Source organism: Orcinus orca, chromosome 2, assembly GCF_937001465.1.
Source record: "Orcinus orca chromosome 2, mOrcOrc1.1, whole genome shotgun sequence".
Lineage (NCBI taxonomy): Eukaryota > Metazoa > Chordata > Mammalia > Artiodactyla > Delphinidae > Orcinus > Orcinus orca.
Genome location: NC_064560.1, coordinates 137721773 through 137747446, shown reverse-complemented (window position 1 = coordinate 137747446; position 25674 = coordinate 137721773). Strand labels below are relative to the sequence as shown.

Sequence of the window (25674 nt, the reverse complement as noted above, 5' to 3'; positions counted from 1 at the left end):
GCGTAGCAACTCATACTTACCTGGCAGGGGAGATACCATGATCACGAAGGTGGTTTTCCCAGGGCGAGGCTTATCCATTGCACTCCGGATGTGCTGACCCCTGCGATTTCCCCAAATGTGGGAAACTCGACTGCATAATTTGTGGTAGTGGGGGACTGCGTTCGCGCTTTCCCCTGGTGTTTGACTTGGTAAACAGATAGACGACAATTTTGGTACTGCCCCTATGGAGTCAATCTTCGGTTGCTGAGTGTCGCTACGTGCTACCTGTGCTGTGGTATTTTTTTCTGTCTGACTGCTGTGCTGTGGCGTTCCCGGTAGTTCGTCATGGGCAGTGAACGCACAACGTGTCTTGCTTCGGTAGTCTGAACCGGTTTTTCTTCGTCGCTTAAATCATGTCTCGGTTTCCTGTTCCGTGTGGCGCTTACCAGCAACGTCCGCGTTGCCAGGTAGCGGAATACAGAAATCAACGTCTGTGAAGAAAAGGCAGTGCCTGCAAAAACAACCGTTTGCCCCAGTGTGAGTGAAACCGGCGGCTATCATGCTAGCAAAAATCAGCTGACAACACACACTATGTAGGCCGGTATCGTATAGAGTCCCGAACATAAGGTAACTTGACTTATGAAATAGCAGTAGAACCACAGGCACAGGAAACAAAGCTCTGGAGAACGCCAAGTCAGGAGTACGGGGTTGATTGAATACGGCATGCTATATATAAAGTAACGGAAGTTACCTGTGAAGAACATTCAACTTCTATACGGCATCCTGAAATAACGTATAATGAAAAACAACCCGAAGTTCTACTACACCTCGAACTGGCACAGTATTGTGAACACTTAGTTTAATAAGTAAAAGTTTTTAAAAAGAAGTATGGAGGCAACTCCCTGCCTGTCCGTGGTTAGGACCCCGTGTTTCCACTACCACGGCCCTCGGTTCAATCCCTAGTCAGGAAACTGAGATTCCCGAAGCTTACGGGTTTAGCGAAAAAAACCCTAGATATGTATTTGCATGTTATATATACAACACCTGCATAAACACACACGCGTACACATATATGTAACTTATTGATCTCAGGCTTCAGAACAAAAAACAGAGTGGAAACTGTTCTCCAGCAGGTTCTGAGTGCAGGTAAGATGAAAAATACGGTGTCCTTCGTACAGAAAAATCACGGAACACTCCCTGTTCAGCTTCATCAGCAACGTCTCTGAACCCCATTTGCGTGAGTCCTAGGGTGAGAGCTACTAAGGACAGAACCAAAAACCCAAACGGAGCCCCTGAGCCCTGGGAGAGGGCGCACCAGGCCACGCCCTCAGCCTCCAACCTAGCCTCTTTCAGTTCCTTATCACTTTAGGAGAATGGGATCGTTTTTGCAGATAGCAGAAAAAATGCAAGTCAAGTGTGTAAGCACCTTATTTTTCTCACATACCTGCCCCTTCTCTTCATGTACGGCTTCTGCTGATTGAAGCTGTAGGGGAGGCAAAACTTTACTTTTTACCCTTTGAGGCTCTCTGGCAGGGCCTGAGTATTAATGGATGTAAAACAGGAGGGGGGCACTTCCCTGAGGGTGCAGGGATTAAGAATCCGCCTGCCAATGCAGGGGACACGGATTCGAGCCCTGGCCGGGGCAGATCCCCACATGCCGCGGAGCAACTACGCCCGTGCGTCGCAACTACTGAGCCTGCGCTCTAGAGCCCACGAGCCACAACAACTGAGCCCGCGCGCCTAGAGCCCGTGCTCTGCAACAAGAGAAGCCACCGCAATGAGAAGCCCGCACACCGCAACGAAGACTAGCCCCGGGTCGCCGCAACTCGAGAAAGCTCGTGCACAGCGATTAATTTAAAAAAACAAAAAAATTTTTTTAAACAGGAGGAAAACATGCAGATTTTTACATGTATGTAGATGAAAACCCAAATTAAGTGGGTCTCCGAGGAACCCTGGTTCCTTTTTTTTTTTTAAATAAATTTTACTTTTGTCTGCGTTGGGTTTTCGTTGCGGCGCGCGGGCTTCGCATTGCAGTGGCTTCTCTTATTGCGGAGCACGGCGCGCAGGCTTCAGTAGTTGTGGCGCTACGGGCTTAGTTGCTCCGCGGCATACGGGATCTGCCCGGGCCAGGGCTCGAACCCATGTCCCCTGCATTAGCAGGCGGATTCTTAACCACTGCGCCACCAGGGAAGCCCACCCTGGTTCCTTTTATTGGCCCTGGTTCCTTTTGTTGGAGAATGATACTGAGAGACCAAAATCTGGTGTGTCATTGCTGTTAGGCCCTGTACCTATTTTACTCAGTGGATTATATTCCGTTATTATCATTACCTTGATTTGGCAGTGGGAACGCTTTCCAATTGGCTCTTGTGTGCTTGACATGCCACCGAATCAGTCACTGTACATTCCTTTACTTTTGGGCACAGTTGCATGTTCCAGGCTTGTATTTTCCCCACCTAAGAGCCTCGCCTCCCCTGGGGGCTGATATGCCCCTCCGCCCTCCTGCCCACAATGACTTTCTGTCGCAGTGAGGCTTACTGCGGAGCGATGGAGAAGGACCATCAGGTTTCTCAGGAGAGAGCACATCCGGGGCTCCACAAGGCCCATGGATATCCAGCCTCGGCTCCCCTCCTTCGCCCACCTACCCCGATTCCTTTGGCAGAGGCGGCTGCTTCCTGAAAGAGGTCAAGGTTCTGTGGACTTCCTGGAGAGGCACTGGAGTCCAGAGGGAGGGGCAGAGGGCACAGGTGTCCAGGTTGGACTCCTTACAAACGTTTCTGATCCCACCTGGTGTGTGCCCACCGCCCAAGACCGCTAACCCACCCAGCAAAAGTCCCACAGAGGCACGGCAAGCCACACCAAAGTGGCCTTCCCTCAGCTGGGTGTGTCGCCGCTCTCTGACCGGGCAGCAGGCACCTCTGCCCCTCGGAGGGTGAGGGGCAGTGCCTCAGAGGTCCCCTGCTACTATTCTCTGTGACACCCAGACAAGAAGAGTTGGCCGTGCTGAGACTCACACTCCCCTGTGCCGGTCACCCAAACCCACGCACCCCGCCCACTCCCCCAAAGCCAGGTTCCCAAGGGTTCCACACCTCCACATCCCGTCGGGGGTATATCCAACGAAGGCCTGAGGTTCTCTCTTTGGTCCTCATCCGCTGGTCTCTGCAGATGGTGACATTTGAGGCTGAGGTCTTTCTGTAGCTCCAGAGCAATAGACTCTTCCTGAAGGTCACCTGTCAGACTGCAGTGGCACGGCCTCCCAGGCCCACGGAGACTCCACAGACTCCAGGTCAGCCCCTCTTAGTTAGCAGTGGGACCGTGAGGAGGGCTGAGGCCGCAGCGGGGGGGCAACCGTAGGAGCTTGCCAGGAGAGGAAGACGGGTGGGGAAATGCAGTCTCCGGTTTGAGAGACAGAACCAGAACCGAAAAAGGGCTTGTGGGCTCAGGGGTCAGGGGAGGGCAGCGCTGGGCCCCTGAGGTTTCAGAGAGCCTCGCTCCCATCGGGGTTCTGCTGTGACTCCTCTCGGCGAGTCTACGGCGTTTCCTTTCCACAGGAAGGGAGGGGCAAGGACCACCCGCGGCGTTCTTCTCGGCACCCACACATCCCACCCCAACCAGGCTCTGTCCGCAAGGTGAAGCTGCTCCTTCTTGCTGAAAGCCCGGCCCATTTCCTCCTGGGTGCTCTCTGCTTGGGCCTCAGCAGCTTCCTCTTGGCCCCGCCAATTCAGCCTTAAGGACCCAATAAAGGTAGCCAGCTGGTCAGAAGCCACAGGCCAGTGGGTTGTGCAAGGAGGTGAGGTTGAGAGCCCCTCCATGATGGCAGCTCCCCACCTGCCCACCACCCCACCCTCCACCCTTCTGCTCCCTGCCATCAGCCCCCATTGCCCCTGGCTCTCAGGGCTCTCTGAGCTCTGCCTGTGCTTTTGCTGTCAATCTTCCTTTCTCTCTCTTTCTCCCGCCCCACCCCCTTTCTATCTATCTATCTATCTATCTATCTATCTATCTATCTATCTATCTATCATCTAATCTATCTATCAAGCTATCTATCCATCTATCTATCTATCTACCTACCTATCATCTATCATCTATCTATATCCATCAGATGTAGCAGAAGAATGGGTGCGGGCGTTTTCCCACCCTTGTACAGAGTGTGAGCGATCTTTGCTCTTTCGGCGGGAACTCAACCCCTCCAGCGGCTACCAGGAATAGGTGCGAAGGCATATGAAAGCTGAGGTTTCCAGGGGGCCACACCACCCTCCTCCCCCTCAGACTGACAGGACACCTGAAAGGTTCTCATAGGCACTGTCAAGGCCCACTGAGAGCCCTGCTGCGTTTTGCTTCTGCCGGTGTCGGCTTCCGCGCAGGTACACAACTGTCAGTGTCTTGGAGGGTGGCAGAATGTGGCTTGGAAGATCTCGGGGTGGCAGTTCTGCCCCACAAATAGATTAAGACGGTTGGCAAGGTTCTCTGTCTCCCTGGGTCTGTACCTGTAGAGACCATGGGAAAGACAGGGAAGGAGAGAGAGAGGTTGGGAGATTGAAAGACTGTGACTGGGAGAGACAGAGACAGTGACCCTCCTTTGGGGGGCAGAGCTGGGGACTGAGCCCGGGAGTGAGAGGGGGTTTCCAGGAAGGGTGCCGTAGTTGTCCCTGACCGTGTGATGGCCTGTGTGCTTGTCGGCCTCCAGGGCTTTGGGTGGGCAGCTCCTGCGTGCCCACCTGTTTGGCAGGGATGTGCGCGTGTCGAGCAGAGCGGGGGCGGTGGGTGAATAAAAGTGGAGAGGGCGCGGGCCGCGGTGGGGCCGGCGGGGCTGCGCGCTAAGGCGGGAGCAACCGGGCTGCGGGCGGGCGTGTGGCCTGCGGGCGGGAGGAAAGCGCAGGCGTGTTCCCTGGCCACGGCCCCCACGTGGCTGTGCGGGCGGCCCCCAAAGGCTTTCCCGCCTCTGGCCGGGGAGAGAGGATGCTGCGCGGCCTCAGGGCCTTGGGCGGGGCGTGGCCCCGGGGGAGGGGGTGTGCCCTTCACGAGGGCGCAAAAGCGACGGGCACCTCCTTCGAGCCGGAATCGAACCAGCGACCTAAGGATGTCCACACGTGTCGGCTCTACAGTCCTCCGCTCTACCAGCTGAGCTATCGAAGGGTGCGCGCCGCCAGGCCCGGGCCCTTAACTCTTTCTGGAAATGCCGGAGCACGGCACTGGGACGCCCGAGGTGAGACAGGCCCAGGGCTGTTTGGAGATGAGTTCGAACAGGCGAGGGCAAAAATGGGCTGAAACTTTCTTTTGCTGAAAGCAAGGCGAGACCGGACCCGAGCCCCGACCCACCCCTTCAACTGCGGGGCGCCGCGCGCCGCGAGCTCCCGTCTTCCCGGGTTCCCCCTCCAGGTGTCGATTCGTCGCCGCGCGCCCACGCTCCCCCGCCACGAGACACTCATTCCGGTGCCCCCCACGGGGAAGAACAGGGCCCTGGGAAGGTCGCGCTGGGGGGCGTGGCGTATGTAGATGAGGAGGGGCGCAGAGGCTGCTGGTCCCACTCCGCCTGGGCCTCCGCGTCCTGCGTGTGGACACGCAGAGGCTGCCCGTTGTTCCCCGGGTGGCCGAAGCCGGGGCGAGGGGCGTGCAGCGGCGCAGGGCGCGGAGGCGGCGTGAGCGAAGTGACCGTGCGTGCCGAGTGGGGTGAGCTCGTGGTTGTGGGACGAGGAAAGTAAGACTTTCAGTTTTGTCTGAAAGGAGATACCGGTATGACTCCGAAGGTTTTGTTTTTCATAGAAAGCTGTTGTTTAATTGACAGTGATTCTTGTTTTGTGGTATATCGAAAATTTCAAAGCGTAACTTATAGTTGTAATACTCTTTTTTTTCTGTGTTTTCCGCCCGCTTTTTATTTCAGCCGGGTTACGTTAAACTTGGCGGTTGTGCAATAAGTCTGTTTTTGTTTTTTGAAAAGTGTTTCACCAAAAAGATAGTTCGGTGACTTTACGTTGTATGACTAAGACCGGGCTGTAGGTGAGCGTAAGTAGTGTGGTAGGAGAAACGAAAATGTCGTCTGTGCGGAGCAAGAATCGGCGGCGCTGATGTGAGGTCGCAGGTGTCCTGGTTGTGAAGCTTTGAAAGATCTGTTGGATGGGACTCTTGGGAGTGGTCGATTTTGTTGGATCTATCTGCCAGCTGCTTGACCTGGGTGTTTGAGGGTAGCGAGAGTGTCTAATATACCAGCAGCAGGCAGTCTAGGCTTTTTGCGCTGTAACAGGATCACCCTACTTGATGTAGATGTAAGCATAGGGTGACGGTGCACGCGTATTTATGACTCCCTTCCAGAAATAGGGACTTATGCATTTTTTTGATACGTTTGGGAAACTAGGCAACACTCTGGCTGTTTGGTAAGACCGTTCTTGAATGCTGTATGGAGAAAGTCCCCAGATTGCCTAACATGTGCCCAGGAAGAAACAGGAGACTGCGGTTGTATTTTATGAGGTGGACCTTTCCTCGAGTGATAATGTTGCCGTTTCACCATCTGAAGTCCCTTATGTTCAGACCTCCCCTGACCTCACCGGCACTGGAACAAGTGTGATGTGAGAGTGAATACGAAATGGGAAGGAAAAAAAGAATTTCCCCTTGGTGCCAAAAGGGAAAGATATTTCTCCCTCATTCTTAGAAAATTTGCTAATACTGGTTCTCTCCGTTTGAGATATATATGTAAATGTTATTAACAGTTAAATGTATCCTTTGCCAGTTTTACAACCTGAGAATGTCTGGAGGGCCTTGAAACCATCTTTTTGAAATGTGAACATTAAGGAAGGTAGGGCTCCATCTCCCTCTACCTCTGGGAGTTTAGCTTAGGTGGCTGGCTCCAGGTCGTAACCACTTGCTTGTCATGGAGATACGAGTTTTATTTCTCTTTGGATAAAGGCACACAGATGGCCACTCCAATTACCAGTTGAATTTAGGATGAACTATGTGTAGCAAATGGTGTTGTCAAGTCCTCCTATTGAGGACAAGTTCTTGAGAACATCTATGTAATAAGTTGTATCTGCCTGCTTATATAACAGGGAACATACTTATTGTTATGGGATGAATTGTGTCCCCCCACCCCAAGTTCATATGTTGAGGCCCTAGCCCCCATCTGAGTGTATTTGGAGACAGGGCCTTTAAGGAGGTAATTAAGTTTAAATGAGGTCATAAAGGTGGGGCTGTAATTCAATATGACTGGTGTCCTTCATTAGAGACGTCAGGGATGGCTGCAAGACAAGGGGAAGCCTCCGGAGAAAGCAAAGCTGCCAATATCTTGGTCTTGGATTTACAGCTCCTGGAACTGAGAAACATTTCCATTATTTAAGCCTCACCCCAGTCTGTGGTATTTTGTTATGGCAGCCCAAGCTGAATTATATACTGTCTTTGCAATCTCTTTGGTGGGTTTCTTGTGATGCACATTACAGTCTGGTTTAGTGGCTTTTCAATAAAAATGTTGACTTCTTTTCTTTCTACCTTTGTGGAGAGGATTCGCTGGGTTGGCAGGAGATGTTATTCTCCTCAAGAGTCTGGCAATAAGGACAGGATTGGTCTGGCAGTTGCTGATTGGACTGAATCAGCTAAAAGTCTTGTGGCCACACAACAGTCACTTAAGAGACCCTGAGTTATTTTTAAAAGTCTCCCTTATAGCTCTCTGCTCTTTTCCAATACTAGCTGGAGGAACCACCCTCTTCAATATCAACGTATTGAGTAAGCATGGGTAATATAGGTTCTAAAATCCTGTCAGGATCACTATTAGCATTGAGGGTAAAAAAATATAGGAAACCAGATCTGTTGCAGACATGTCTTGCTCTTAAATGGTTAATTTCTCCACCCCTCTCTCTCCCCCCCCCCACCCCCCGGCCCCTCACCAATGGGTATGCATATGAGAATCTAGTCTTGGGCTTCCCTGGTGGCGCAGTGGTTGAGAGTCCGCCTGCCGATGCAGGGGACGCGGATTCGTGCCCTGGTCCGGGAAGATCCCACGTGCCGCGGAGCGGCTGGGCCCGTGAGCCATGGCCGCTGGGCCTGCGCGTCCGGAGCCTGTTGCTCCGCAACGGGAGAGGCCACAACAGTGAGAGGCCCGCGTACCGCAAAAAAAAAAAAAAAGGCCTCCCAGAACACGTCAGTGAAGAAAAAATCAGGAGGAGGGCCCCAGACTGTAATTTATACAAGAACTTGACACTTAAGTTTTCTAGAATAACCGACATTGGAAATGAGCTAAACTGAAAAGATAGTGATTCTTACAGTTACATTATTCCAGTCAATTCCACTATGCACTCTCAGTATACAGACATGGTTTGTAAGTCGAACAATATTGGTGATTATTAGCAGACCTCCATTACTTTAATACCAAAGTAAAGATGTTATGGAACAACCTGAATGAACTTCTTGGCAGCCCAAGAACATAGTTCACCAAATTCTCCGGCAGTGTAGGTCCGGCCCAGGGCTCGGAAGAGCAGATCCAGCTTTAGGCTGACAGTCGGCACGGCGAGTCCGGCCTACAATTTTAAACTGTAAAAACGATAAACAAATTAGTATAGTTAAAAAGCTTCTCCCCCTCCAGCCACGAATGACTCAGCATTTATAAAACACAGTAGTAGTACAAGGCCCCAATACATAAAAACATGTACTTGTTTTAAAGACACAGAATAAACCAGAGAAAAGCTTTAACGTTTGTCCTGGCTAACAGGAACGACGCACTCAATTTTCTCACATTTGGAAAAACTGCAGCTGTCAAAACAGCCCGAGAACAACGTAAGAATTTTCATCCCGAAAAAATACATACCGCTAACTAAAGAACTCCGGGCCCTGTGTAAACAGCACCGCTACCAGAATGCCCCCATCCCTCCTCGGCGTATACCTAAGAGCCTGTCCCACTCGGCACGCACGGTCACTTCGCTCACGCCGCCTCCGCGCCCTGCGCCGCTGCACGCCCCTCGCCCCGGCTTCGGCCACCCGGGGAACAACGGGCAGCCTCTGCGTGTCCACACGCAGGACGCGGAGGCCCAGGCGGAGTGGGACCAGCAGCCTCTGCGCCCCTCCTCATCTACATACGCCACGCCCCCCAGCGCGACCTTCCCAGGGCCCTGTTCTTCCCCGTGGGGGGCACCGGAATGAGTGTCTCGTGGCGGGGGAGCGTGGGCGCGCGGCGACGAATCGACACCTGGAGGGGGAACCCGGGAAGACGGGAGCTCGCGGCGCGCGGCGCCCCGCAGTTGAAGGGGTGGGTCGGGGCTCGGGTCCGGTCTCGCCTTGCTTTCAGCAAAAGAAAGTTTCAGCCCATTTTTGCCCTCGCCTGTTCGAACTCATCTCCAAACAGCCCTGGGCCTGTCTCACCTCGGGCGTCCCAGTGCCGTGCTCCGGCATTTCCAGAAAGAGTTAAGGGCCCGGGCCTGGCGGCGCGCACCCTTCGATAGCTCAGCTGGTAGAGCGGAGGACTGTAGAGCCGACACGTGTGGACATCCTTAGGTCGCTGGTTCGATTCCGGCTCGAAGGAGGTGCCCGTCGCTTTTGCGCCCTCGTGAAGGGCACACCCCCTCCCCCGGGGCCACGCCCCGCCCAAGGCCCTGAGGCCGCGCAGCATCCTCTCTCCCCGGCCAGAGGCGGGAAAGCCTTTGGGGGCCGCCCGCACAGCCACGTGGGGGCCGTGGCCAGGGAACACGCCTGCGCTTTCCTCCCGCCCGCAGGCCACACGCCCGCCCGCAGCCCGGTTGCTCCCGCCTTAGCGCGCAGCCCCGCCGGCCCCACCGCGGCCCGCGCCCTCTCCACTTTTATTCACCCACCGCCCCCGCTCTGCTCGACACGCGCACATCCCTGCCAAACAGGTGGGCACGCAGGAGCTGCCCACCCAAAGCCCTGGAGGCCGACAAGCACACAGGCCATCACACGGTCAGGGACAACTACGGCACCCTTCCTGGAAACCCCCTCTCACTCCCGGGCTCAGTCCCCAGCTCTGCCCCCCAAAGGAGGGTCACTGTCTCTGTCTCTCCCAGTCACAGTCTTTCAATCTCCCAACCTCTCTCTCTCCTTCCCTGTCTTTCCCATGGTCTCTACAGGTACAGACCCAGGGAGACAGAGAACCTTGCCAACCGTCTTAATCTATTTGTGGGGCAGAACTGCCACCCCGAGATCTTCCAAGCCACATTCTGCCACCCTCCAAGACACTGACAGTTGTGTACCTGCGCGGAAGCCGACACCGGCAGGAGCAAAACGCAGCAGGGCTCTCAGTGGGCCTTGACAGTGCCTATGAGAACCTTTCAGGTGTCCTGTCAGTCTGAGGGGGAGGAGGGTGGTGTGGCCCCCTGGAAACCTCAGCTTTCATATGCCTTCGCACCTATTCCTGGTAGCCGCTGGAGGGGTTGAGTTCCCGCCGAAAGAGCAAAGATCGCTCACACTCTGTACAAGGGTGGGAAAACGCCCGCACCCATTCTTCTGCTACATCTGATGGATATAGATAGATGATAGATGATAGGTAGGTAGATAGATAGATAGATGGATAGATAGCTTGATAGATAGATTAGATGATAGATAGATAGATAGATAGATAGATAGATAGATAGATAGATAGATAGAAAGGGGGTGGGGCGGGAGAAAGAGAGAGAAAGGAAGATTGACAGCAAAAGCACAGGCAGAGCTCAGAGAGCCCTGAGAGCCAGGGGCAATGGGGGCTGATGGCAGGGAGCAGAAGGGTGGAGGGTGGGGTGGTGGGCAGGTGGGGAGCTGCCATCATGGAGGGGCTCTCAACCTCACCTCCTTGCACAACCCACTGGCCTGTGGCTTCTGACCAGCTGGCTACCTTTATTGGGTCCTTAAGGCTGAATTGGCGGGGCCAAGAGGAAGCTGCTGAGGCCCAAGCAGAGAGCACCCAGGAGGAAATGGGCCGGGCTTTCAGCAAGAAGGAGCAGCTTCACCTTGCGGACAGAGCCTGGTTGGGGTGGGATGTGTGGGTGCCGAGAAGAACGCCGCGGGTGGTCCTTGCCCCTCCCTTCCTGTGGAAAGGAAACGCCGTAGACTCGCCGAGAGGAGTCACAGCAGAACCCCGATGGGAGCGAGGCTCTCTGAAACCTCAGGGGCCCAGCGCTGCCCTCCCCTGACCCCTGAGCCCACAAGCCCTTTTTCGGTTCTGGTTCTGTCTCTCAAACCGGAGACTGCATTTCCCCACCCGTCTTCCTCTCCTGGCAAGCTCCTACGGTTGCCCCCCCGCTGCGGCCTCAGCCCTCCTCACGGTCCCACTGCTAACTAAGAGGGGCTGACCTGGAGTCTGTGGAGTCTCCGTGGGCCTGGGAGGCCGTGCCACTGCAGTCTGACAGGTGACCTTCAGGAAGAGTCTATTGCTCTGGAGCTACAGAAAGACCTCAGCCTCAAATGTCACCATCTGCAGAGACCAGCGGATGAGGACCAAAGAGAGAACCTCAGGCCTTCGTTGGATATACCCCCGACGGGATGTGGAGGTGTGGAACCCTTGGGAACCTGGCTTTGGGGGAGTGGGCGGGGTGCGTGGGTTTGGGTGACCGGCACAGGGGAGTGTGAGTCTCAGCACGGCCAACTCTTCTTGTCTGGGTGTCACAGAGAATAGTAGCAGGGGACCTCTGAGGCACTGCCCCTCACCCTCCGAGGGGCAGAGGTGCCTGCTGCCCGGTCAGAGAGCGGCGACACACCCAGCTGAGGGAAGGCCACTTTGGTGTGGCTTGCCGTGCCTCTGTGGGACTTTTGCTGGGTGGGTTAGCGGTCTTGGGCGGTGGGCACACACCAGGTGGGATCAGAAACGTTTGTAAGGAGTCCAACCTGGACACCTGTGCCCTCTGCCCCTCCCTCTGGACTCCAGTGCCTCTCCAGGAAGTCCACAGAACCTTGACCTCTTTCAGGAAGCAGCCGCCTCTGCCAAAGGAATCGGGGTAGGTGGGCGAAGGAGGGGAGCCGAGGCTGGATATCCATGGGCCTTGTGGAGCCCCGGATGTGCTCTCTCCTGAGAAACCTGATGGTCCTTCTCCATCGCTCCGCAGTAAGCCTCACTGCGACAGAAAGTCATTGTGGGCAGGAGGGCGGAGGGGCATATCAGCCCCCAGGGGAGGCGAGGCTCTTAGGTGGGGAAAATACAAGCCTGGAACATGCAACTGTGCCCAAAAGTAAAGGAATGTACAGTGACTGATTCGGTGGCATGTCAAGCACACAAGAGCCAATTGGAAAGCGTTCCCACTGCCAAATCAAGGTAATGATAATAACGGAATATAATCCACTGAGTAAAATAGGTACAGGGCCTAACAGCAATGACACACCAGATTTTGGTCTCTCAGTATCATTCTCCAACAAAAGGAACCAGGGCCAATAAAAGGAACCAGGGTGGGCTTCCCTGGTGGCGCAGTGGTTAAGAATCCGCCTGCTAATGCAGGGGACATGGGTTCGAGCCCTGGCCCGGGCAGATCCCGTATGCCGCGGAGCAACTAAGCCCGTAGCGCCACAACTACTGAAGCCTGCGCGCCGTGCTCCGCAATAAGAGAAGCCACTGCAATGCGAAGCCCGCGCGCCGCAACGAAAACCCAACGCAGACAAAAGTAAAATTTATTTAAAAAAAAAAAAGGAACCAGGGTTCCTCGGAGACCCACTTAATTTGGGTTTTCATCTACATACATGTAAAAATCTGCATGTTTTCCTCCTGTTTAAAAAAATTTTTTTGTTTTTTTAAATTAATCGCTGTGCACGAGCTTTCTCGAGTTGCGGCGACCCGGGGCTAGTCTTCGTTGCGGTGTGCGGGCTTCTCATTGCGGTGGCTTCTCTTGTTGCAGAGCACGGGCTCTAGGCGCGCGGGCTCAGTTGTTGTGGCTCGTGGGCTCTAGAGCGCAGGCTCAGTAGTTGCGACGCACGGGCGTAGTTGCTCCGCGGCATGTGGGGATCTGCCCCGGCCAGGGCTCGAATCCGTGTCCCCTGCATTGGCAGGCGGATTCTTAATCCCTGCACCCTCAGGGAAGTGCCCCCCTCCTGTTTTACATCCATTAATACTCAGGCCCTGCCAGAGAGCCTCAAAGGGTAAAAAGTAAAGTTTTGCCTCCCCTACAGCTTCAATCAGCAGAAGCCGTACATGAAGAGAAGGGGCAGGTATGTGAGAAAAATAAGGTGCTTACACACTTGACTTGCATTTTTTCTGCTATCTGCAAAAACGATCCCATTCTCCTAAAGTGATAAGGAACTGAAAGAGGCTAGGTTGGAGGCTGAGGGCGTGGCCTGGTGCGCCCTCTCCCAGGGCTCAGGGGCTCCGTTTGGGTTTTTGGTTCTGTCCTTAGTAGCTCTCACCCTAGGACTCACGCAAATGGGGTTCAGAGACGTTGCTGATGAAGCTGAACAGGGAGTGTTCCGTGATTTTTCTGTACGAAGGACACCGTATTTTTCATCTTACCTGCACTCAGAACCTGCTGGAGAACAGTTTCCACTCTGTTTTTTGTTCTGAAGCCTGAGATCAATAAGTTACATATATGTGTACGCGTGTGTGTTTATGCAGGTGTTGTATATATAACATGCAAATACATATCTAGGGTTTTTTTCGCTAAACCCGTAAGCTTCGGGAATCTCAGTTTCCTGACTAGGGATTGAACCGAGGGCCGTGGTAGTGGAAACACGGGGTCCTAACCACGGACAGGCAGGGAGTTGCCTCCATACTTCTTTTTAAAAACTTTTACTTATTAAACTAAGTGTTCACAATACTGTGCCAGTTCGAGGTGTAGTAGAACTTCGGGTTGTTTTTCATTATACGTTATTTCAGGATGCCGTATAGAAGTTGAATGTTCTTCACAGGTAACTTCCGTTACTTTATATATAGCATGCCGTATTCAATCAACCCCGTACTCCTGACTTGGCGTTCTCCAGAGCTTTGTTTCCTGTGCCTGTGGTTCTACTGCTATTTCATAAGTCAAGTTACCTTATGTTCGGGACTCTATACGATACCGGCCTACATAGTGTGTGTTGTCAGCTGATTTTTGCTAGCATGATAGCCGCCGGTTTCACTCACACTGGGGCAAACGGTTGTTTTTGCAGGCACTGCCTTTTCTTCACAGACGTTGATTTCTGTATTCCGCTACCTGGCAACGCGGACGTTGCTGGTAAGCGCCACACGGAACAGGAAACCGAGACATGATTTAAGCGACGAAGAAAAACCGGTTCAGACTACCGAAGCAAGACACGTTGTGCGTTCACTGCCCATGACGAACTACCGGGAACGCCACAGCACAGCAGTCAGACAGAAAAAAATACCACAGCACAGGTAGCACGTAGCGACACTCAGCAACCGAAGATTGACTCCATAGGGGCAGTACCAAAATTGTCGTCTATCTGTTTACCAAGTCAAACACCAGGGGAAAGCGCGAACGCAGTCCCCCACTACCACAAATTATGCAGTCGAGTTTCCCACATTTGGGGAAATCGCAGGGGTCAGCACATCCGGAGTGCAATGGATAAGCCTCGCCCTGGGAAAACCACCTTCGTGATCATGGTATCTCCCCTGCCAGGTAAGTATGAGTTGCTACGCTCTCCTCGTCCCACACCCTCGCGATCGCCCACCTCTTCACGCACGCTCACTTCCCTCACGCCCTCTCCGCGCCCTCCGCCCCTGCATGCCCCTCGCTCCGGGCTCGCCCACCCCGGGAACAACCTCGTGAGTCCTCGGCTGCCCACACGCAGGACGCGGAAGCCCAGCCGGAGTGGGACCAGCAGCCTCTGCGCGCCTCGCTATCTGCATACGCCACGCCCCTCTCCGGAAGTCCCGCGCCTCTCAGCTTTCCCCAAGCCCGCTGAGGACAGCGGGGAGAACGCAGGAGGGATCTGCTCAGAGCCTTCGACTTAAAATGAACATTAGGTTCTTGTTTCAAGTTACATTGAGGGGTTTCACTTTTCGCACCGTCTATGTCTAACCTTTTCCCCATTGGGAAATCGCTATGTTTGGGGGCACTTAGCCCTCAGGCGGCTTTCTAGTCTGTTACTTTCTCTTTGGCTTGTGTGGCCTCGAGGAGCTTTAGGGCAGGTTTCCTAGACCTCCAGGTTTCTCTAGATAGGACGCATTGACAATGTTAAGTGAAAAAATAAAGTGCACGCATATATGTAGTATGCTACCCTTTGTCTATGAAAAATGTGAAAAAAAAGAAAATTATACACCGTCTGTCAAAAAGAAACCCAGGAGTGTTAAACCGGAACTGATGAAATTGCCTATATGGGTGAGTGCAAGGAGAGAGTGACAGTTTTCTGAGCGTACCTTTCTATGTAATTATTTGGGGATCTCTGTTAACATTTTGGATATGTTTTTAAAACACAGGGGGAGGGACTTCCCTCGTGGTCCAATGGGAAAGACTCCGCACTTCCAATGCAGGGGGCCGGGGTTCGGTTCCTGGTCACGGAACTAGACCCTGCATGCGTGCCGCAACTAAGGGTTCACATGCCGCAACTAAAGATCCCACAGGCCACAACTAAAGATCCCACGTGCCGCAACTAAGATCCGGCACAGCCAAAATCAAGGAAGGAAGGAAGAAGGAAAGAAAGAAAAACTGCTGCTTAAAAAAAAAAATACAGGGGGAGGACTTCCCTGGTGGCGCGATGGTTAAGAATCCTCCTGCCAATGCAGGGGACACGGGTTCGAGCCCTAGGTCCGGGAAGATCCCACAGGCCGCGCGGAGCAACTACGCCTGTGCGCCGCAACTTCTGAGCCTGCGCTCTAGAGGCCGCGAGCCACAACTACTGAAGCCCGCCCGCTCAGAGCCAGGGCTCCGCAACAAGAGAAGCCACCGCAATGAGAAGCCCGCGCACCACAACGAACAGTAGCCCCCGCTTGCCGCAACGGGAGAAAGCCCACGCGCAGGGACAAAGACCCAGCGCAGCCAAAGATAAATGACATTTTTAAAAAAATACAGGGGGAAAAGACCCTAAAATTGGAGGTAAGTACAAATTAACCTAACTGTATCTCAGATGACTAGTGTAACCACACTAGTGGAGTAGAAATAACCAACCGAAATGACTTTTGAACACAGTACATTGACCATAACCGTTTTCAACTCTAAAGACAAGAACTGCAAATACTAGTAGGTTGGTATTTCATAGCTATGTGGTTGTAACAGTTTTGTACCAATGCTGTTGTATTGTAGGATTGAGCTAATGAGTAAATGGAGGCTGGGAGTCAAGGTTCTCACTGTTGAAGAGAGGAGATACAAATACAGAATGGCGGAGGGCGAGGAGGAACCATGTGGTGTTAAGTTGAAAATTGGAATTGAAGATATCAGTATAGGCCCATTATTATTTTTTTTAAATTAATCAATTTAGTTTTGGCTGCATTGGGTCTTCGTTGCTGCGCGCCGGCTTTCTCTAGCTGTGGCGAGAGCGGGGGCTACTCTTCATTGAGGTGAGCGGGCTTCTCATCGCGGTGCCTTCTCTTGTTGTGGAGCACTGGCTCTAAGCGCGCGGGCTTCAGTAGTTGTGGCACGCAGGCTTTAGTAGTTGTGGCACGCGGGCCCAGTAGTTGCGGCTCGCGGGCTCAGTTAGTTGTGGCTCGCGGGCTCTAGAGCGCAGGCTCAGTAGGTGTGGCGCAAGAGCTTAGTCGCTGCGAGGCATGTGGGATCTTCCCGGACCAGGACTCGAGCCCGTGTCCCCTGCATTGGCAGGCGGATTCTTGACCACTGTGCCACGAGGGAAGTACCTGGCCACCCCCCCCCCTTTTTTTAAACATCTTTATTGGAGTATAGTTGCTTTACAGTGGTGTGTTAGTTTCTGCTGTATAACGAAGTGAATCAGCTATACATATACATATATCCCCATATCTCCTCCCTCTTGCGTCTCCCTCCCACCCTCCCTATCCCACCCCTCTAGGTGGACACAAAGCACCGAGCTGATCTCCCTGTGCTATGCGGCTGCTTCCCACTAGCTATTTATTTTACATTTGGTTGTGTATATATGTCCATGCCACTCTCTCACTTCGTCCCAGCTTACCCTCCCCCTCCCCGTGTCCTCGAGTCCAGTGTCTATGTATGCGTCTTTACTCCCGGGCCCATTATTTTTAATAGATATAGACATGTGTAGGGAAACCCACTGTCCTGATCTTGCTTTCTAAATGTCATTCTCCACTAAAAAGAACCAGGGCTCTTTGGAGAAACAGATGATTTTCAGGAGTCAGGGAAGGTACAAGATGAGCCTGGACTATCTTGTGCCAGAAAATGCTCCAAAAATTATATGGACGTGTCAGAAGGACACAGTAGCCAACCTGAAGGGTCTTTCATAGGCCCAGTATGAGAACAACCGAACATCAAAATAAACGGAAACAGTCATGGATTATAAACAACTAAACACAACCACGAGTTCATGTTGATTACATAGGGAAGGAAGGAAAATTCTTCCTTACAACAGAATGCCAACCAAGAAATGTAGAGGGCTTCCCTGGTGGTGCAGTGGTTGAGAGTCCGCCTGCCAATGCAGGGGATACGGGTTCGTGCCCCGGTCGGGGAAGATCCCACATGCCGTGGAGTGGCTGGGCCCGTGAGCCATGGCCGCTGAGCCTGCGCATCCGGAGCCTGTGCTCTGCAACGAGAGAGGCCACAGCAGTGAGAGGCCCGCGTACCACAAAAAAAAAAAAAAAAGAAATGTAGAATGAATGACAGAATTAGAAAATCAACATTTGGCAACCATAATGCAAGTCAACAGTGGATACTAAAAACTATTGGGTTAAGGTTTTGTAACGGATATTTACATATCCTCAATTATCTCCACACAAATTACTTAATAATTACAAGGGGCAGACCTGGTGAGCACCCCCAGTGGCAGAGGGTTACAATACTGGCCCCGGTACCATGTTCTTCTGCAGCACCCTCCCATGTTGACTCTGGGCTTGGCTACGTGACTTGCTTTGGCTAATGGAACATTAGTAAATGCAATGGAAGCAGAAGACTGAAAAACAGTTGCTCGTTGGGAGTCGCTCTCACTTGCTGTCCTGAGACCACCATGAGAAGAAGCCTGACTTAGCCTACTGGAGGATGAAATTACGGGAGTGAAGATGAATCATGTCAACTGAGGGCCCTCAGACTGACCCGCCCCAGTGTCCCACAAGCTGACTGCAGCTGCACGAGTGGTCCTACATCAGAGCCGCAGAACTGCCCGGCTCAGCCCAGCTGCGGTTGCTGACACAAAGAATGGTGAGCAAATCACGTGGTCACTATTTTAAATCACTAAGTTTTAGGGTAGTTTGTTACACGGCACTGGATAACTGATACACCACCTTAACCAAGTAATCCATGTTAACACCACCAATAACTGAACAAACTGACTTCACGTGCCTGCAGTGTGATGCCCAGAGGAGGACACTGGATTAATTTGATAGGGCTGTCATAATAAAGTACCACAATCTGGGTGGTTTAAAACAACAGAAATTTATTCTCTCACAGTTCTGGAAGCTACAAGTCCAAACTCAAGGAGTCAGCAGGGCCATGCTCCCTCTGAGAGTCTGGGTAGAATCTTTCCTTGCTTCTTCCTCGCTTCTAGTGGTGACAGTCGATCCTTAACTTGCAGCTACATCAGTCCAATCTGTGCTTTGTCATCACATGGCGTTATCCCTACGTGTCTCTGTCCTTACATGGCATTTTCCTCTTATAAGGACAATATTCATATTGGATTAGGGCCCACTCTACTGACCTCACCTTAACTTGATTGTATGTGCAAAGATTCTATTTCCAAATAAGGTCCCATTCATAGGTACCAGGGGTTAGGATTTCAGCATTTTTTGGGGGGGGGGAGGGACATAAGTCAACATGTAAACAGATACAGTACCATTTATGTCGTCTACGTGTCAAAAATGCACACTCGAGGGGCTTCCCTGGTGGCGCAGTGGTTGAGAGTCCGCCTGCCGATGCAGGGGACACGGGTTCATGCCCCGGTCCGGGAGGATCCCACATGCCCCGGAGCGGCTGGGTCCGTGAGCCATGGCTGCTGGGCCTGCGCGTCCGGAGCCTGCGCGTCCGGAGCCTGTGCTCCGCAGCGGGAGAGGCCACAACAGTGAGAGGCCCGCGTACCAAAAAAAAAAAAAAAAAAAAAAAAAAAAAAGCACACTTGAATGTAATTATGAGGAAATACAGGACAACTTAAAAACCAAGGCTATTCTACAAAATAACTGGCCTGTAATTTTCAAAAATGCCTGCATAATGAAATAAAACGATGGGCCTGGGGATTATTTCAGATTAAAATTGGTTAAAGAGACAGGATACAGAATGCAACATGTGATTTTGAATTTTCCTTTGCTATAAAGGACATTCCTGAGACAATTGATAGAAATGGAATAATGTTTATAGAGTAAATAATAATATTGCATCCATGCTAATTTCTTGATTTTTATAATCATCCTGGGTTTAGATAAGAAAATGCTCTATTTTTAGGAAACACACACTAAGAAAGGAAACTTCCTGAGACAACCAGTAATCAAAAATGGGTGCTTGGGACTTCCCTGGCGGTCCAGTGGTGTGGTTAAGCCTCCGCGCTTCCACTGCAGCTGGGCGTGGGTTCCATCCCTGGTTGGGGAACTTAAGATCCCTCATGCCCCACGGCGCAGCCAAAAAAGAAAAAAAGAAAAAGAAAAAAGGGTGCTACAATACGTTTGCTCTGATCTTTTCGCAGTTAGGACCTCAGGAAACCTTCCCTGACCCTATAGTGTCCAGTCCTGTGTCTAGCCTCGCTTTGCTCCGTAGCACCGACCACAGTAGTATAATGCAGCACAAGGTCCACTGGAAGTCGACACACAATACTTGAATCGTTTTGTTCACGTCTGGGGAGGATCCACTTGATCTCGAGAAAGAATCTTCACGTATGGAAGAGGAAAAGACAAATCCGGGCGGCTGAAAGAGGCAGCCTAGTCCCTCAGGACGAAAACGGGACAATTCCGTCCGTGCATTCGATTTTCGGAAACCATTCAACACCCGTTCCCGGCCCACACATCTACCCCTTGCAGGAACGCTTTGCCCTGATAGTCTCTGTTCGTTTTTCTTTGCTGTTGCAGGATTCGATTACTGCATAATCTGAACGAAAGATCATGGATGAGGACTCAAACAATTTCATGTTAAACTGATGACGAAACTCTGATCTTACTATTTAACGTTTGATTGACATTGTGTTCCGTGTCATTTTCACTGAAAGGAAGGTGAGACCACACCCGAGCTCCGACCTGCTCCTGAACTGCAGGGCGCCAGGCGCCGCGAGCTCCTGTCTTCCCGGGTCCCGCCTCCAGGTCCCGATTCGTCGCCGCTCGCCCACGCCCTCCCTCCGGAGACACCGGCGCATCTCGGCCGGGAATTAGTAGGTCCGTATCTCCCGCGGGAAAGAACGGGACGCCGAAAAGGTCCCGGCAGGGGCGTGGCGCGTGTAGATGAGGAGGCGCACAGAAGCTGCTGGTCCCACTCCGCCTGGGTCCTATCTAGAGAAACCTGGAGGTCAAGGAAACCTGCCCTAAGCTCCTCGAGGCCACACAAGCCAAAGAGAAAGTAACAGACTAGAAAGCCGCCTGAGGGCTAAGTGCCCCCAAACATAGCGATTTCCCAACGGGGAAAAGGTTAGACATAGACGGTGCGAAAAGTGAAACCCCTCAATGTAACTTGAAACAAGAACCTAATGTTCATTTTAAGTCGAAGGCTCTGAGCAGATCCCTCCTGCGTTCTCCCCGCTGTCCTCAGCGGGCTTGGGGAAAGCTGAGAGGCGCGGGACTTCCGGAGAGGGGCGTGGCGTATGCAGATAGCGAGGCGCGCAGAGGCTGCTGGTCCCACTCCGGCTGGGCTTCCGCGTCCTGCGTGTGGGCAGCCGAGGACTCACGAGGTTGTTCCCGGGGTGGGCGAGCCCGGAGAGAGGGGCATGCAGGGGCGGAGGGCGCGGAGAGGGCGTGAGGGAAGTGAGCGTGCGTGAAGAGGTGGGCGATCGCGAGGGTGTGGGACGAGGAGAGCGTAGCAACTCATACTTACCTGGCAGGGGAGATACCATGATCACGAAGGTGGTTTTCCCAGGGCGAGGCTTATCCATTGCACTCCGGATGTGCTGACCCCTGCGATTTCCCCAAATGTGGGAAACTCGACTGCATAATTTGTGGTAGTGGGGGACTGCGTTCGCGCTTTCCCCTGATGTTTGTGTTTGTTGAATAGTAGAATTACCTAATGTCTGTCAACGAGTAAGTGCTTCTCTGCGTGCGCTTGCATACTTCTTCTTGGGGGTTTAGTGCAGTGCTTGCGTGCAGCTGTGAGTTCTGTGAGATGGTTGTTTCGCTGCACTGGAATTATTTGCTCTGAGGTTGCGGGGAAGCTGCAGTGTGCTGAGCCGCGTACTAAAGTAGAGCTTGACAGTCTGCTTTTTGGCTGTTAACTGCAGCCACCTAACGCTTTTTTGTCGTTCATGTTTTTCGTGTTTATTGTGGTTTCTCAGAAGCAGTCTGAGCCTGCGTATGGTAGTGCCTGAGGACCCAGTGGTTAACTGCCGTAGGCTTGTTTTCAGCTTCCGGTCGGGAAACTAGGGTTGCGCTAGCCGATGGGCATGGTCAAAGACCCACACATACGAATATATATACGCATACACACATAACGTGTAAAGGTTACTGATCTCAGGCTTAAGAACGTGAACCCAGACTTTCCCAGCAAGTTTTCGCTTTGACTCGAGGTACGAGGGGTCACACCCAGAACGAAGCTTATTCGTCGTTCTGCGGATGTTGACCGTTGTGATTTCCCCAAGTGTGAGAAACGGAACTGCATGATTTATGGCAGTGCGGGATTGCGTTTGTGCTCCCCTCTGTGTTTTGTAGGTTTATTTTTTTAATTTATTTTTTAATCTTAGTTACCATGCTGTGTAGTATGTCCTCATGACTTATGAGTGAGATTTGTACCTTTTCACATGCCCTACCCCAAATTTTAGCAACCTCCCACCGTCTCCACCTTTGGCAACCACCAATTTCCTGTACGTATCTAATCTATAAAACTGAGTTTATAGATATTTGTTATTCTTTTTTCGCTGCGTTGGGTCTTCGTTGTTGCGCGCAAGCCTTCTCTAGTTGTGAGGAGCGGGGGCTCCTCATTGCAGTGGTTTCTCGTGTTGCGGAGCATGGGCTCTAGGCCCATGGGCTCCAGAGCGCAGGCTCAGTCGTTACGGCGCACGGGCTTAGTTGCTCCGTGGCACGTGGGATCTTCCCCGACCAGGGCTCGAACCCAGGCTCCGCTCTTTCTATAATGTCACCGGATATGTGTTAGCCGAGGGTTGGTGAGCTGAAACTGACACTGATACTCTTCTATCCAGCAGCAGCGAAACACAGAATTTCACTTATTATTTTATATTTTATAAATTCAGTTATTTTTGGCTGCGTCGGGTCTTCGTTGCTGCACCCGGGCTTTCTCTAGCTGCGGCGAGCGGGGGCTTCTCTCTGCGGTGGCTTCTCTTGTTGGGCAGCACCGGCTCTAGGCGCGCGGGCTCCGTAGTTGTGGCGCTCGGGCTTAGTTGCTCCGCAGCAGGTGCGAGCTTCCCGGTCCAGGCCTCGAACCCGTGTCCCCTGCATTGGCTGGCGGATTCCTAACCACTGCGCCAGCAGGGAAGACCCTCACTTCTTATTTTTACAGTATTGAATAGCTATGCGCTTCTCAGCAGTTTTCCTTTTGAACCCCCCCCTCCCCCCCGCCTCCCCAGCGGAAGAGAAACATCATTTTGACCTCAACTTAACATAGTTTTACTACGGAACATCAATAATATTGTATACACTTTTGTCACCCGGTTGGTGCCTCACTGACATACAGGTAGGCTTGACACACTTTCTTTTTTCTCACAAATTTCCTCTCCTGCCATCCTCCACTCTCACCGCATAAACTCCGAATCCCTCAGTCCCTTGCTTCCCACCGCAACCAACGTTGTCTCCCCAGGCCATTCCCACAGCCGGGGTTGCAGAGCATAAAGCATCATCCGAGGGAAACCCCAGACTGCCCCTTGCTGCCTTGTCTCTGCCACTAGGCGTCTTCCCGTCGCACCTTTGCGGCCCTCAGGCAGGAGATGGTTAAGAAGTTTTATGAATGCCACAACTCACCAGCGCTGGCTACTTTTATCAGGGACTAGCAGCGAGCTATGGAATAAACCTTTCAATTGTTCTGGACCTACAAATTAAATCTCTCCCGTATGACCTCGACGGAGTAACATACATTCTTTCCCTTCTCTGTACGTTTTGTTAGTGAGAAGACCCTCGGACAGTCATCAACTCATTAATACATGTGTTTAGTAAGCACCCCTCACCTCCCCACGCTCATGTGCAGCCCACAATTGCTGCTTCCTGTCTACGCCCACCCCGTCAGTAAACCAAAGGGCCAAGGGATGTACTTTCCACTGTACTTCTTTCCCAGAAAAAGGCCACCTCGGTAGAAACACATTAGCTGACGGATGTGTGAAAACTTGTGTAGCTTTTTGCTATTTTTTTAGCATTTACACAGCATCTTCACATTTCCAAAGCACTGTACCAACATTTATTAATCCTCACAACACCCCTGTGAGGTAGGTCAATAATTGTCTTTTATGGTAGAGAAATAGGCAGACAGGTCGAGTGAACCTTGTCATTTCCATTGAGAAATTACTATGTTTGGGGGTAGTTAGCCCTCAGGCGGGTTTCTAGTTTGTTACTTTCTCTTCGGCTTGTGTGGCCTCGAAGAGCCTAGGACAGGTTTCCTTGACCTCCAGGTTTCTCTAGATGTACGCCACGTCCTCTGTGGTGGATGTGGGACCTTCTAATTCCCAGCGGAGACACGTCGCCGTTGGTGGTCCAGGTGGCGTGGGTGCACGGCGAAGAATCGGGACCCGGAGGGGTGATGGGGACGGCTGGAGTTCGGGGCGCCTGGTGCCAGGCATTTGAGGGTGTGAGTCGGGGCTCGGGTCTGGTCTCACCTTCTTGGTTTTGGTTTCGCAGCCGACCGAACTCATCCCCACTAGGCATGGTTATTATGAGGACCTTTCCCTCCTCCCCACCCCCATTAAGCATTTACGTAGTAAGATTTCCCCAATCAACTTAAAAGCGATCGTTTTGTTCGTGGCGTCCTCTTGAGTTAGCGTCTCATCAACTACTTCAACACATGAACTGCTTCAAAACACTCAACAACTAAACCTAGTGAAAACTAAAGGAAAAAAAAGTCAAGATTTTAACACTGAATTAAACAGGGCAAAATATTGCTACAAACTTCTTCCACTTTGTAAATTGTGCAGTGCTGGAGTTAAGTATATAATACCGGCAAACACAAAAGTTTTTTGTTTTATTTTGGCCGTGCCGCGTGGCTTATGGTATCTCAGTTCCCCGACCAGGGACTGAACCCTGGGTCAGGCAGTGAAAGCCTGACTCCACTAGGCCACCAGGGAACTCCCCCACAAAGTATTTTAAAACACTTCAAACATTTAAAACACTTAAAATTTGTTAAAAACAGTTGATTATGTTTAATAGTCAATTCACGAGTTCTGAAATAGTCCATTTAATCCATTGAACTCTCATTTTGTTTTTAGACGGTGAGACAAACACACTTTTTTTAATTTTTTTGTGCTGTGCCAGGCATCTTGCAGGATCTTAGCTCCCCGACCAGAGATTGAACCTGGGCCCCCTGCAGTGGAAGCGCGGAGTCCTGACAACCCGACCACCAGGGAATTCCAAACACAATTTTTAAGACTGTAAACTGAGACCTTTTATATCCCAGCTATTCTGCCCATTGAGAGGTGTATCTACCCCTCTCCTGGAATCTGGACTTAGTGACTAGGCTGACCAACAGCATGAGGCCAAAGTAATGTTTGGGGGATTCTGAGGTTAGGTCAGCAGAAGGCTTGCAGCTTCCTTCTGGGCCTCTGAGAACCCTGTGTGGGAGACTTGAGCTGTGAGTGAGAAAGCTGACAACTCTGGGGCTGCCATGTTGTGAGGAAGCTGCTGGTTTACAAACTGACTCCCCTCCCTCACTAAGGAGAGAGTAAAGAAAGAGGCAGGCAGGTTTAAGAGGCAAAGGAGCTTACTAGGATTGTTTTGGGCGCTGAAAGAGTAGAAGATCTCTATCCCTGCCAGCCAATTCTTTTTTTTTTTTTAAAGGTCTCTTTTTAAAAAAAAATTTATTTTGGTTGCGCTGGGTCTTAGTTGCAGTAGGTGGGCTCCTTAGTTGCGGCTCGCTGGCTCCTTAGTTGCGGCATGCATGTGGGATCTAGTTCCCTGACCACGGATCGAACCTGGGCCCCCTGCATTGGGAGCACAGAGTCTTATGCACTGTGCCACCAGGGAAGTCCCCCAGCCAATTCTTAAAAGTTTATACAGAAGACTTAACTGGGTTGTCAGGTATACTGTCCAGATGGTCTCAACAACACCCTACTCACTCAAGGCTTCATCATTCGGACAGCTCCCACTGTCTGAACAGGGGAGGAACAGGAGGGGAACAGGAGGCAAAGTGTACATTGCAAGGATAGGGGAGCAGGTGAGGAAACTTGATTGCCTGAGTCCAGCTCAAAGATCAACCAGTGGTCACAGCCCACCAATCATCTCCTTCAACAGAAGCCCAAGGCTTTGTGGAGAACGATGCATGGAAAAGAGACATGCTCAGGTTTTAGTCCCAAACTGAGTCCCTAGACATTGGGGATCAGGGTAATGCCTTTCAAAACTGCAGATTTGGATAAAAATAGATGAGTGTTTTTGTTCTAAAGCTCTTAAGTTTTGGGGTGATGTTTTTGTGCAGC

The 25674-nt window shown here is 51.9% G+C and overlaps 5 non-coding genes across 5 annotated transcripts; 3 read left to right on the top strand and 2 right to left on the bottom strand.

Annotated features, from left to right (window-relative positions):
• The first annotated feature begins 12 nt into the window (after positions 1–12).
• LOC125963713 (U1 spliceosomal RNA) lies at positions 13–176 on the top strand. The gene has a single exon (XR_007476103.1). It is a non-coding gene; the product is annotated as a U1 spliceosomal RNA (small nuclear RNA).
• A 4843-nt stretch (positions 177–5019) lies between these two features.
• On the bottom strand, positions 5020–5109 carry TRNAY-GUA (transfer RNA tyrosine (anticodon GUA)). The gene is given in 2 exon segments: positions 5020–5055; positions 5073–5109. It is a non-coding gene; the product is annotated as a tRNA-Tyr (tRNA).
• A 4273-nt stretch (positions 5110–9382) lies between these two features.
• Positions 9383–9472, top strand: TRNAY-GUA (transfer RNA tyrosine (anticodon GUA)). Its single transcript is given in 2 exon segments — positions 9383–9419; positions 9437–9472. It is a non-coding gene; the product is annotated as a tRNA-Tyr (tRNA).
• Positions 9473–14315: 4843 nt separating this feature from the next.
• Positions 14316–14479, bottom strand: LOC117201413 (U1 spliceosomal RNA). The gene has a single exon (XR_004483432.1). It is a non-coding gene; the product is annotated as a U1 spliceosomal RNA (small nuclear RNA).
• Positions 14480–20922: 6443 nt separating this feature from the next.
• Positions 20923–21086, top strand: LOC125963743 (U1 spliceosomal RNA). Its single transcript, XR_007476138.1, has one exon. It is a non-coding gene; the product is annotated as a U1 spliceosomal RNA (small nuclear RNA).
• The last annotated feature ends 4588 nt before the right edge of the window (positions 21087–25674 follow it).